Source organism: Nycticebus coucang, chromosome 13 (assembly GCF_027406575.1).
Source record: "Nycticebus coucang isolate mNycCou1 chromosome 13, mNycCou1.pri, whole genome shotgun sequence".
Classification (NCBI taxonomy): Eukaryota; Metazoa; Chordata; class Mammalia; order Primates; family Lorisidae; genus Nycticebus; species Nycticebus coucang.
Genome location: NC_069792.1, coordinates 45894761 through 45907357, shown reverse-complemented (window position 1 = coordinate 45907357; position 12597 = coordinate 45894761). Strand labels below are relative to the sequence as shown.

General features: G+C 38.8%; 1 protein-coding gene across 1 annotated transcript in view; it reads left to right on the top strand.

Annotated features, from left to right (window-relative positions):
- LOC128563728 (serine/arginine repetitive matrix protein 3-like) overlaps positions 1-12341 on the top strand; it is an 84215-nt gene extending 71874 nt beyond the window's left edge. Inside the window, exon 4 of the transcript XR_008373868.1 lies at positions 12319-12341. The gene's annotated coding sequence lies outside the window, so the exon portion shown is untranslated. The remainder of the gene's footprint in view (positions 1-12318) is intronic.
- The last annotated feature ends 256 nt before the right edge of the window (positions 12342-12597 follow it).

Below are 12597 nucleotides of genomic sequence, written 5' to 3'. Positions count from 1 at the left end.
AGATGTTGGCATGGATATGGAGAAAGGGGAGCACTCCTACTCTGCTGGTGGGAATGCAAACTAATATGTTCCTTTTGGAAAGATTTTTGGAGAACACTTAGAGATCTAAAAATAGACCTGCCATTCGATCCTACAATTCCTCTACTAGGTATATACCCAGAAGACAAAAAAATCACATTATAACAAAGATATTTGTACCAAAATGTTTATTGCAGCCCAATTTGTATTTGCTAAGTCATGGAAGAAGCCCAGTGCCTATTGATCCTATTAATATTTACCTATTAATAAATTGTGGTGTATGTACACCATGGAATATTATGCAGCCTTAAAGAAAGATGGAGACTTTACCTCTTTCATGTTTACATGGATGGAGCTGGAACATATTCTTCTTAGTAAAGAATCTCAAGAATGGAAGAAAAAGTATTCAATGTACTCAGCCCTCCTATGAAACTAATTTATAGCTTTCAAATGAAAGCTATAACCCAATTATAACCTAAGAATATGGGGGAGGGGGAAAAGGAGGAGAGTGGAATGGGGAGGATAGGTGGAGGGAGGGTAATTGTTGGGATCACTCCTACGGTACATCTTACAAGGGTACATGTTAAACTTACTAAATGTAGAATATAAATGTCTTAACACAATAACTAAGAAAGTACCAGGAAGGCTATGTTAACCAGTGTGATGAAAACATGTCAAATGGTATACACAACCAGTGTATGGTGCCCCATGATTGCATTAATGTACACAGCTATGATTTAATAAATTAAAATAAAAAGGCTAGAGTTTACTTCAAAAGTTCTGAGACAGAATTAAAGAGCAATCCTAAGATAGTTTCTTTCCCCTCTTTGCTTAGAGAATATACATAGTGAGTGTGTCAGGAAGATTGTAAAAGTATTTTTTATATAAATAAATACATAAAATAATAATTTCCATAATTATATCAAAAAAAATTTTTTTTGAGACAGAGATTCACTCTGTTACCTCAGGCTAAAATGCAGGGGCATTATCATCATAGCTCACTGCAGCCTGACACTGCTGAGCTCAAGCTATTCTCCTGCCTCAGCTTCCTGCACAGCTGAAATAGGCTGAAATAGGCTCCTGGCCACCATGCCCAGCTAAGTTTTCTTTTGTCTTTTCTTTTCTTTTCCTTGCTCCCTTCTTCTCTTCCCTTCCCTTCCCTTCCCTTCCTTTCCCTTCCCTTGCCTTCTCTTTCCTTCCTTCATTTCTTTCTTTTTTTTTTCTTTTATTGTTGGGGATTCATTGAGGGTACAATAAGCCAGGTTACACTGATTGCAATTGTTAGGTAAAGTCCCTCTTGCAATCATGTCTTGCCCCCATAAAGTGTGACACACACCAAGGCCCCACCCACCTCCCTCCTTCCCTCTTTCTGTTTCCCCCCCCATAACCATAATTGTCATTAATTGTCCTCATATCAAAATTGAGTACATAGGATTCATGCTTCTCCATTCCTGTGATACTTTACTAAGAATAATGTCTTCCACTTCCATCCAGGTTAATACGAAGGATGTAAAGTCTCCATTTTTTTTAATGGCTGAATAGTATTCCATGGTATACATATACCACAGCTTGTTAATCCATTCCTGGGTTGGTGGGCATTTAGGCTGTTTCCAAATTTTGGCGATTGTAAATTGAGCTGCAATAAACAGTCTAGTACAAGTGTCCTTATGATAAAAGGATTTCTTTCCTTCTGGGTAGATGCCCAGTAATGGGATTGCAGGATCAAATGGGAGGTCTAGCTTGAGTGCTTTGAGGTTTCTCCATACTTTCTTCCAGAAAGGTTGTACTAGTTTGCAGTCCCACCAGCAGTGTAAAAGTGTTCCCTTCTCTCCACATCCACGCCAGCATCTGCAGTTTTGAGATTTTGTGATGTGGGCCATTCTCACTGGGGTTAGATGATATCTCAGGGTTGTTTTGATTTGCATTTCTCTAATATATAGAGATGATGAACATGTTTTCATGTGTTTGTTAGCCATTCGTCTGTCATCTTTAGAGAAAGTTCTATTCATGTCTCTTGCCCATTGATATAAGGGATTGTTGGCTTTTTTTTTTTTTTTTTTTTTTTGCCGGGGCTGGGTTTGAACCCACCACCTCCGGCATATGGGACCAGCGCCCTACTCCTTGAGCCACAGGCGCCACCTGGATTGTTGGCTTTTTTCATGTGGATTAATTTGAGTTCTCTATAGATCCTAGTTATCAAGCTTTTGTCTGATTGAAAATATGCAAATATCCTTTCCCATTGTGTAGATTGTCTCTTTGCTTTGGTTATTGTCTCCTTAGCTGTACAGAAGCTTTTCAGTTTAATGAAGTCCCATTTATTTATTTTTGTTGTTGTTGCAATTGCCATGGCAGTCTTCTTCATGAAGTCTTTCCCCAGGCCAATATCTTCCAGTGTTTTTCCTATGCTTTCTTGGAGGATTTTTATTGTTTCATGCCTTAAATTTAAGTTCTTTATCCATCTTGAATCAATTTTTGTGAGTGGGGAAAGGTGTGGGTCCAGTTTCAGTCTTTTACATGTAGACATCCAGTTCTCCCAACACCATTTATTGAATAGGGAGTCTTTCCCCCAAGGTAAGTTCTTGTTTGGTTTATCGAAGATTAGGTGGTTGTAAGATGTTAGTTTCATTTCTTGTTGTTCAATTCGATTCCAAGTGTCTATGTCTCTGTTTTTGTGCCAGTACCATGCTGTCTTGAGCAGTATGGCTTTGTAGTACAGACTAAAATCTGGTATGCTGATGCCCCCAGCTTTATTTTTGTTACAGAGAACTGCCTTAGCTATATGGGGTTTTTTCCAGTTCCATACAAAACGCAGAATCATTTTTTCCAAATCTTGAAAGTACGATGTAGGTACTTTGACAGGAATGGCATTGAATAGGTAGATTGCTTTGGGAAGTATAGACATTTTAACAATGTTGATTCTTCCAATCCATGAGCATGGTATGTTTTTCCATTTGTTAATATCCTCTGCTATTTCCTTTCTGAGGATTTCATAGTTTTCTTTATAGAAGTCCTTCACCTCCTTCGTTAGGTATATTCCTAGGTATTTGATTTTCTTTGAGACTATGGTGAAGGGAGTTGTGTCCTTAATTAATTAGCTTCTCATCTTGACTGTTATTGGTGTACACAAAGGCTACTAACTTGTGGACATTGATTTTATATACTGAAACATTACTGTATTTTTTGATGACTTCTAGGAGTCTTGTGGTTGAGTCTTTGGGGTTCTCTAAGTATAAGATCATGTTGTCAGCAAAGAGGGAGAGTTTGACCTCCTCTGCTCCCATTTGGATTCCCTTTATTTCCTTGTCTTGCCTAATAGTATTGGCTAGAACTTCCAGCACTATGTGGAATAGTAAAGGTGACAGAGGACAACCTTGTCTGGTTCCAGTTCTAAGAGGAAAAGCTTTCAGTTTTACTCCATTCAGTAAAATATTGGCTGTGGGTTTGTCATAGATAGCTTCAGTCAGTTTTAGAAATGTGCCACCTATGCCTATACTCCTCAGTGTTCTAATTAGAAAAGGATGCTGGATTTTATCAAATGCTTTTTCTGCATCTATTGAGAGGATCCTGTGATCTTTATTTTTGCCTCTGTTAATATGGTGGATAACGTTTATAGACATGCGTATGTTAAACCAGCCTTGCATCCCTGGGATGAAGCCTACTTGATCATGATGAATGACTTTTTTGATGATAAGCTGTAATCTATTGGCTAGGATTTTGTTGAGAATTTTTGCGTCTATGTTCATGAGTGAGATTGGTCTGAAATTCTCCTTTTTGTTTGGGTCTTTTCCTGGTTTTGGTATCAGCGTGATTTTTGCTTCATAGAATGTGTTGGGGAAGATTCCTTCTTCCTCAGTTTTTTGGAATAATTTCTGCAGTACAGGAATAAGCTCTTCCTTGAAAGTTTGATAGAATTCTGGAGTGAAGCCATCTGGACCAGGGCATTTTTTGGTTGGAAGCTTTTTTATTGTTTCTTTGATCTCAGTGCTTGAAATTGGTCTGATCAGGAGCTCTATTTCTTCCTGGCTGAGTCTAGGGAGAGGGTTTGATTCCAAATATTGATCCGTTTCTTTCACATTGTCACATTTCTGGGCATAGAGTTTCTGGTAGTATTCAGAGATGATCTCTTGTATCTCTGTGGGATCAGTTGTTATTTCCCCTTTATCATTTCTGATTGAGGTTACTAGAGATTTTACTTTTCTATTCCTCATTAGTCTGGCCAATGGTTTATCTATTTTATTTATTTTTTCAAAAGACCAATTCCTTGTTTCATTAATTTTCTGAATGATTCTTTTGTTTTCAATTTCATTGATCTCTGATTTGATTTTGGATATTTCTTTTCTCCTACTGAGTTTAGGCTTAGATTGTTCTTCTTTTTCCAATTCCATAAGATCTCTTGTGAGATTGTTGATGTGCTCTCTTTCAGTTTTTCGAATGTAGGCATCTAAAGCGATGAATTTTCCTCTCAAAACTGCTTTTGCAGTATCCCAGGTTTTGGTAGCTTGTATCTTCATTGTTGTTATGCTCAAGGAAGTTAATGATTTCCTGTTTTATTTCTTCCTGCACCCATCTGTTATTCAACAGAAGATTGTTTAATTTCCATGCCTTTGGGTGGGGTCGAGCATTTTTGTTAGAGTTGAGTTCCACCTTTAGTGCCTTATGGTCTGAGAGGATACAAGGTAAAATTTCAATTCTTTTGATTCTGTTGATATTTGTTTTGTGTCCCAGGATATGATCAATTTTGGAGAATGTTCCATGGGGTGATGAGAAGAATGTATATTCTTTATGTTTGGGATGGAGTGTTGTATATGCATCTATCAAGCACAGTTGTTCTAGGGTCTCATTTAAGTCTCTTATATCCTTGTTTATTTTCTGTTTAGAGGATCTGTCCAGCTCTGTAAGAGGAGTGTTAAGGTCCCCTGTTACTATGGTATTATCAGATATCATTTTGCTCAGACTGAGTAAGGTCTGTTTCAAGAATCAGGGAGCATTTAAATTGGGTGCATTGATATTTAGAATTGAAATGTCTTCTTGTTGTATTTTTCCCTTGACCAATATAAAGTGACCATCTTTGTCTTTTTTGACTTTAGTTGCTTTAAATCCACATCTATCTGAAAATAAGATTGCATCTCCTGTTTTCTTCTGAATTCCATTTGCCTGAAAAATTGTCTTCCAACCCTTGACTCGGAGCCTTAATTTGTCTTTTGAAGCCAGGTGTATTTCTTGAAGACAGCAAATTGATGGCTTGTGTTTTTTAATCCAGTCAGCGAATCTATGTCTCTTCAGTGGGGAATTGAAGCCATTAACATTTACTGAGATAATTGATAAGTGTGGTAGTATTCTATTCGTCTTATTTGGTGAGAGTCCATTGCTTAGTTTTATCTTTTGCATCAGTGTGGAAGTTAAGTTCTGTCCTTTAATTTCTGAGTTCTTACTTTGCTGCTGATCCATTGTGGTGGTCAGTGTGCAGAAGAGGTTGAAGTATTTCCTGTAGAGCTGGTCTTGTTGTGGCGAATTTCCTCAATGTTTGTATATCTGTAAATAATTTGATTTCTCCGTCAATTTTGAAGCTTAGCTTAGCAGGGTACAGAATTCTGGGCTGGAAATTGTTCTGTTTAAGTAGATTAAAGGCAGATGACCATTGTCTTCTTGCTTGAAAAGTTTCATTAGAGAAGTCTGTGGTCAATCTGATGGATTTGCCCTTGTAGGTCAACTGGCGCTTACTCCTGGCAGCTTGCAGAATCTTTTTTTTTTGTCTTGACTTTGGACAGGTTCATCACAATATGTCTTGGAGAAGCTTGGTTAGAGTTGTGGCGACCTGGGGTCCGATATCCCTCTGAAAGCAGTGTGTTAGAATCTTTGGTGATATTTGGATAATTTTCTTTTATAATATTCTCTAGTATGGCTTCCATTCCTCTCGTGCATTCTTCTTCCCCTTCTGGAATTCCTATAACTCGTATGTTGGAACGCTTCATAAAGTCCCATAATTCTGACAGTGAACGTTCTGCTTTCTCTCTCTTCTTTTCTGCCTCTTTTACTATCTGAGTTATCTCAAAAACTTTGTCTTCTACCTCTGAAATTCTTTCTTCTGCATGGTCTAACCTGTTGCTGATACTTTCCATTGCATCTTTAAGTTCCCTGATTGACTGTTTCATTTCCTTCAGCTCTGCTATGTCCTTTTTATATTCTTCATATCGTTCATCTCTGATTTGATTCTGTTTTTAGATTTCCTTTTGGTTATTTTCCACTTTATTAGCAGTTTCCTTCATTGTTTCCATCATTTCTTTCATTGTTTTCAACATGTGTATTCTAAATTCCCTTTCTGTCATTCCTAACATTTCTGTATAGGTGGAATCCTCTGTAGTAGCTACCTCATGGTCCCTTGGTGGGGTTGTTCTGGACTGGTTCTTCATGTTCCCTGGAGTTTTCTGCTGATTCTTCCTCATGGGTGATTTCTTTTATCTGTTTCCTTGCCCTAATTTTCCTTTCACTTCCTCTTGCTCTTTAAGTTCTCGTGCCTGTGCACTAGGGTTACAGGACCAGAAGGGTGAGAAGGTTGAAGAGCAAAAAAGGGATGAAAGAAAGGAGGACCGAGTGATAAGGGAAAAAAAAGAAAAATAGAGAAAGGAGAGGGAGTGGGTAAAAGGAATATTGACAAAAAGAAGAGCGGCACAGAAAGAGGGAGACAGAGCAATATAGGTGTACAGTAGGGTACTTTGATACAACCTTAAAAATAAAAACCATCTTCTGGGGGTGCCCAGTTGGGTGGTTCCCTTGAGGTCAGCAGCTCTTTGCTAACCTGATCAGACACAGTACCCCACCTCCACCAAGTGTAGAGGAAAGACAAAAATGCTATAAATCAAACCAAAACAAGCAAACAGAAAACTTTACAGGATAAAATTGGGTGGAAAAAACAAATAATAGTGGTAGAAACACTAACAAAAATGAAGTTCTAATTATTGAAATAGGCAGCAATGGGAAATTATAATTAAACTAGAAAAATTGAGAAAGAAAAAGGATCTGTATGGAAAAGGTTGAACTAAAAAAACAAAACAACAATCCACATCAAAATAGACAAAAAAAACAACCATCCTTCATTTCTTTCTCATAGAGACTTGGGCTTTCCTCTTGTTCAGGCTGGTTTCAAATTCTTATGTTGAAGTGGTCTTTCCTTCCCCACTTGGCTTCCCAGAGTACCAGGATTACCAATGTGAGCCATCCCTCCAAGCCAAGAAATCTACTTTTTACCATCTATTCTAGATTTGATACTCAAAAGGTAAACATAAGTAGTTCATGACTTATAATCCTTTAAGATCAACTGTGGAGGAAACATTTTAACAAATATAAATGAAATACATTCAGTTGACTATTCTAAGAACAAATTTATAAAAGGTATTATATTGCTTACAATAGCTGGAACATAGTGGACACCCAATAAATGTTAAGAGATGCACTTGAAACAATAAATTTAGAAGTAAAGACTTAGCTTATATAATATATAAATTATTGGCCAGGCTCTCATTGTATGAATCCATATCTCTTTAGAGTAAACATATTATTTCAATAAAATCTATAGAAGGTTATGAAAAGGTACAGAATTAGGCATTATTGGTAACCTCTGCTTTCTCATACTGAAAGGCCATGGTCTTTTGAGTACATGATTTTTAGGAGCAGGTATAAGCATGGCATATCAACAAAATGCTGGTGTTGATCTGATTTATTATTGAATATAAAAACTAAAATATCCCATTCTTATTAAAATAATGGATATTTACAAATATAGAATTATAGATGCACTTTCTGAACCAGGGTCTTACTACGTTGTCCAGTTTAGAGGGCAATGCCATCATCATAACTCGCTGCAACCTCAAACTCTTGGGTGATCCTCCTGCCTCAGCCTCCTGAGTAGCTGGTACTACAGATATACACCATGATGCCTGGCTAATGTATTTAAAAAATTTTTTTGAATGCTATGTTGCCTAGGCTGGTCTTTCATTCTGGGCTTTGGGTGTTTCTCCTGCCTGGGCCTCCCAAAGTGCTAAGATTATAGGCATGAGCCATTACACCTGCTGATAAATCTAACTCTTATAAAGGCACTTGTTTATCAATCACTGGGGTAAAATATGAAAGGTTTTATTTATCTCAAGGTCACTGCTTTCAACTATATTATGTCTAATCTCTCTTTCCTATCATTTAATATCTCAGGCATACTCTATAACTTTCAGCTGACTTTTAGATATTTAAACTCATTCCACTACAATTTAAAATTTCCAAAGCTCTGTGATCTTGATGGCTCTCAAATTTAGTATGTCTCAAAAACACCTCGGTGGGGATGCTTGTTAAAAATACAAATTATTTGATTATAACCCCTGAGTTTCTGATTCAGGTCTGTGGAAGAGAGCCTGAGAATATGTGTTTCTAGTAAGTTCTCCAGTGATGCTGTTGCTGCTGTCTGGGAACCAACATCTGAGGTTGCTGCTGCATACCTTTCCTCTTGTTTTTTTTCTAGGCACTTGAGAATATGTTAGAGTAGAGAGGAGAAGGGGGTGGGTGGGGCAGAAAGGAAAGTCTTTTCACTTAGCTGGCCATGGCTGGGTCCATTCTCGGATGGTTGTTTCTCTCTAGTACCACTACCAGAGGTTGATGTTGTTTGATCTTGTAGTATCCAAATGATGGCTCTCTTGGGATGTCCCACATGTGTGTTCTTTGAGCAGCCAGAAGGAGTGTGTTTCTCCCCACTGTACAGTTAGTTTTTTGATGTGTTGGATTCTGCTCTGGTGTGACCTCTTTCTCCTCCACCTGTTTCCACCTTTGGTGGTCCACCCTATTCTCTCACATGAGCCTGTAAACCAGTCTCCAAATGACTGTCAAAGTGTTTTTGTAAGATCCCAAGTTAAGTCATAGCCTCTCTCTTATTCCCCCTTCTCAGCTGTTGTTTAACACATTTCAATGATGTCATATAATCTCCCTTCTTAATGTGTCCCTCAAAGCCCTGAATGATCTGACTCTTGTCTGCCTCTCCAACCATCATCAACTGTTTAAGCTTCTCATTTGTGATGCTGCTATCTCAAGCTCTTCTTCAATCCAAGCCTTCCTATGCTGGCCTTCTCCTTGGACTGCTGTTTCTAATATCTTTACAAGACTGGTTATTCCCTTCCTTTACTCTCAGCAGAGGAGGAGACTCAGATGCAACAGGCACCACCTACGAAGCCTCAGACTACAACTTCAACAGGTCTTAGGTTCAGGGAGAGAACCTTGTCCTACATGGTCCCTGGGCTGCTGAGACAAACCCCTGACTCCACAGTGGAGCATCAGCAGTCTCCATACTGGCAGAATAGCCCTCCATATTGTAGCTCTGCACCCATAATCCCCAGAGCAAGTTCTGAAGCTCTCTGCACCTGAGGGTCTGCCTCTGAAGCTCTAGGGACCCCACCAGAACTGCAACACCACCCCTGAGATTTCAGAGTTATGCCTGGGTCCCAATACACTACCCCCAAAGCTCTACCCTTGCCACTAGGCTGGCAGAAACTCCCTGCGGTCCAATGCTTCACAGAGGACCCCCAGCCCTGAGCAGATATTACTCCTGTACAGGGGTCATGCAAAAGCCCACAGACTCTGCCAAGATAAACTCACCCCTCTGATACTGTCATCTCTTTTGGGTGACTCTACACTCAATCCCCTATAATAACAGCCATGGAATTATTTTTATTAAAGAGTCCAAAAACAGTAGATGCTGGTGTGGATGCAGAGAGAAAGGCTATACACTGTTGGTGTCATTAAAAATTAGTGCAACCGGGCGGCGCCTGTGGCTCAGTGAGCAGGGCGCCGGCCCCATATACCGAGGGTGGCGGGTTCAAGCCCAGCCCCGGCCAAATTGCAACAAAAAAATAGCCGGGCGTTGTGGCTGGTGCCTGTAGTCCCAGCTACTCGGGAGGCTGAGGCAGGAGAATTACCTAAGCCCAGAAGTTGGAGGTTGCTGTGAGCTGTGTGACGCCACGGTACTCCACCGAGGGCCATAAAGTGAGACTCTGTCTCTACAAAAAAAAAAAAAAAAAAAAAAAAAAATTAGTGCAACCTCTATGGAAATCAGAATGGAGATTCTACTAAAAGTAGACTTACCTTTGATCCAGCAATTCCACTACTAGGTATCCACCCAAAGGAAAATAAGTCTTTCTATCAAAAAGACAAACACACTCAAATATTTATTGCAGCACAATTTACAATTGCAAATATGTGGACTCAACCCATGTGCCCATCATTTCATGAGTGTATTAATAAAATGTAGTATATGTATGCCATGGAATACTACTCAGCCATAAAAAGGATGAATTAACACGTTTTGTAACAATTTGGATAGAATTGTTAATCCTTATCTTAAGTGAAGTATCTCAGGAATGGAAAAACAAACACCACATGTACTCACTGTTAAATTGGAGCCAATCAATGAGCACACATGTGCACAGAGAGGAAGTAAAACTCAGTGGGAATCAAGCAAGATGGAGGGGAGGGCTGGAGAAGGACAAAATCAAACAGGTAGAATGAGCACTATTCTCTGTAATACCCACAGTTGTAATATATTACAATTTCTGTATTTATCCTACTATCGTTGGATTTTTAGGTTTTTCTATCGTTACCATATTAATGATGCTGTGAGCTTTATGTTTGATGTCTCTAGTTGTACATACATGCTCAAGAGTTTCTCTCTGGTGTTTTAAGAGTGGAATTATTAGGTTATAGGTGATGTGCATGTTTAACTTTCCTCAATAATGCCATTTGTTGCACAAATGGTTGCACCAATTTACCCTTGCACCTGCAATATAAGAGTCTATGTCTATTATTGTTAATTAGAGAAGTTTCCCAAGAGTCAGCTTTAAAAGACTTTGCCTCATCAGAGGAAGGATGATTGCAATGAGTCACTTCAGAATTAAACGATTGAGTGTAGAAAACTGACAGCTTGAGTAAATCTTTCTGGCATGGGGTAAATTTAAAATAAATGTATTTAAGATTATAAACCTTGAGAGTTTAATTAAAGTTTTGAGGGGATTATAGCAGAAATGTTTAGGAACTAAAATTCTCCTTTCATGTCTAATGCCAATTAATTTTTCTACTTTTCCATTTCTAATTTATCAGCAGTGAAGGAAAGACAGCAGCACTGACAGTGTTGTTACAATTTTCTACATGGTGGTCATTTTAAACCCAAGGGGATGAATTTACCAAGCAGCAAACTTACAAAAATAGTTTCCAATGTACTCTTTGTATTAATCACTGGGAGTCCTAAGTCCATGATGAGAACTGAATTGAAAGATGAGGTAGAGCTGAATCTCTGGGAAAATAATAACCAAAAATAAAAACATGTATAGTACATTTATCAATGAGATCATGGTCTATTTCTTTATCTTCTTCACAAGAACACATGTGCTTTAAAATTAAATGTCAGAATTAGGGTAGATGTCATGCATAATTAGCAGAACTTGGAAACAATTTTCTCAAACTTGTGCTTTCCACACTTTTGAGACTAATGGGCATATTAACATGAATTGCATTGGAAATGGTCTGGAATTTAGATTTTTAATTTGCTTTATTAGATGTCTGTGAAAATGTTTCAATTGCATTTCATTATCTCTTTAGCTTTTTACTCTAATCATCCACACACATTGGCTACATTTTTAAAAAGTTTCTTCTTATCACCTCTTATCTGTAGGAGATCTTTTCTTTGATTGATGAGAGAGGGGCAGATGGGAACAGAAAGGGAGGGAAAGAAAGAGGGAAGCAGGAAAGGGCGGGGAGAGAGAGAAAAAGAACATGGGGGTGGGGTGGGGAGGAGCTGCAGAGTGGTCAGTGATAATAATGAATTGCCATTTCTACCAGACGATTTTCTAATTATGAGCTGAAAAGGTAAGATATCTCCAGCTTATGAATGAGTCTGTTTTCCCTGGAGGAGAGACAGGAGTCAGGGTTATTCATTGATAATTGCCTTAGCCCAAGTTTCCTAGAAAAATAATCTGAGGCAAAATGTGCATGCAAATGCTTTCCTGGCCTGCAAGCCCAGGACAGCAAGAGTGAGGAAAAGTATGGCTATGAGGGAAGGAGAGAAAATAGCAGGTACTGTACTGCTCAGCTGGTGACATCTTTATAAGCGACACAGCCAGTTTCTTGGTCACATAGAAAATTTCTGGAGCAGTCATCTGGAATCACAATTATCATAGAAAAAATTATTAGGATTGAAGGGGAGACAGGGAAAGGAATTTATCTGACATCTTTTTGTCATCTCCATTTTATCATTGGTTTATTTTTTTCCTCAAGGACATTAACCAGGCCAAAGACTTGTGAGCAGCTGATGGAGAAGTCAGATCCAATGGTGAGTCCTTCATCTGAACCTGGAAGTGGTGGAAAAAGCCAGTCTCTCAGGTTGGGTTAGCTTATGCTTGGAAGTGATTGGTATTAAGAGAGAGGCTGACTGTGCAGCCTCAGGGCAATGCATGAGTACATGCCCCTGTGGCCCCCGACCTTGGCCAGCTCCAACACCTGGGGACCACTTTTGTTGGGGAGGCTGGAGTGTCTTTTCAAAAGGTGACCTTGAGA